Source organism: Gossypium arboreum, chromosome 10, assembly GCF_025698485.1.
Source record: "Gossypium arboreum isolate Shixiya-1 chromosome 10, ASM2569848v2, whole genome shotgun sequence".
Lineage (NCBI taxonomy): Eukaryota > Viridiplantae > Streptophyta > Magnoliopsida > Malvales > Malvaceae > Gossypium > Gossypium arboreum.
The window spans coordinates 81,616,776-81,617,903 of NC_069079.1; the positions used below are offsets into that span (position 1 = coordinate 81,616,776).

General features: G+C 35.7%; 1 non-coding gene across 1 annotated transcript; it reads left to right on the top strand.

The window, feature by feature from the left end:
• Positions 1-665: 665 nt before the first annotated feature.
• LOC128283328 (small nucleolar RNA R71) lies at positions 666-772 on the top strand. The gene has a single exon (XR_008273670.1). It is a non-coding gene; the product is annotated as a small nucleolar RNA R71 (small nucleolar RNA).
• Positions 773-1,128: the final 356 nt, after the last annotated feature.

Here is a 1,128-nt window from a genome sequence, read left to right on the forward strand (position 1 = left end):
GACGCAGCAGAGACAGCTTAATCAAAGTGGAATGAATAGTGAAGTTAAAGTAGATATACTTGAATTGTTGTGTAAACATGTTAGATTTTTTTAATTAGTATTTACATACTTACTTACTAAGCTATAAGCTTACTTTGTTTCTCTCTTTTGTCTTATAGTGTTCTTCGGCTTGCTCAGGAGTTAAGGATCGTGAAGATCTACCCGCACTATCATACTTTAGGGTATTTGAACTAAACGTTTTGAATTATGGCATGTATAGTAGGCTTAATTATTTTGTTACGTGTCATATTTGTCTAGGTTTAAAATATTAGTTACAGTACTCGACCAGCTACTTTGTACAAGCCATTAAAGTTGGCTAATATTGTTCAAGACATATGTTATACGATGCACTATCAAATTGGATGACATATTTATATCTCGGTTATGTTTAATGGTATGTGTTATGTTCTGGTAATACCTTGTATCCTGTTCCGGCGACGGTAACGGGTAAGGGGTGTTACATCATAACTTGCCACTGATAGTTATTCAGTGGCATCTCCTATATAAACTCATAGGCATCTTCGGGTGTTCTATTGTTGATGGTTCCACCAGCAGCTGCGTCAACCATTTGTTGAGTCGAAAGATTCAGACCATTGTGAAATGTTTGTACTTGGAGCCAAAGCGGTAACCCATGGTGGGGGCATCTTCTCAAAAGGTCCTTGTATCTCTCTCATGCATCGTAGAGTGTTTCTAAATCCATTTGAACAAAAGAAGAGATATCATTACGTAATTTAGTCATTTTAGCCAGCGAAAAATATTTTAGTAAAAATTTTTCAGTCATTTGTTCCTAAGTAGTAATTGACCCTCGTGGTAACGAGTTCAACCATTGTTTAGCTTTGTTCCTCAATGAAAAGGGAAACAACTGAAGACGTATGGCATCATCAAAAATGCCATTAATTTTAAATGTATCGCATAGTTCTAAGAAGTTGGCTAAATGAGCGTTGGGATCCTCATCCTGCAAACCATCAAACTGAACAAATTGTTGTATCATTTGAATACCGTTAGGTTTTAATTCAAAAGTATTTGTAGCTACAGCAGGTCTAACTATGCTTGATTCAGTTCCTGTTAAAAAAGGTTTAGCATAATCAT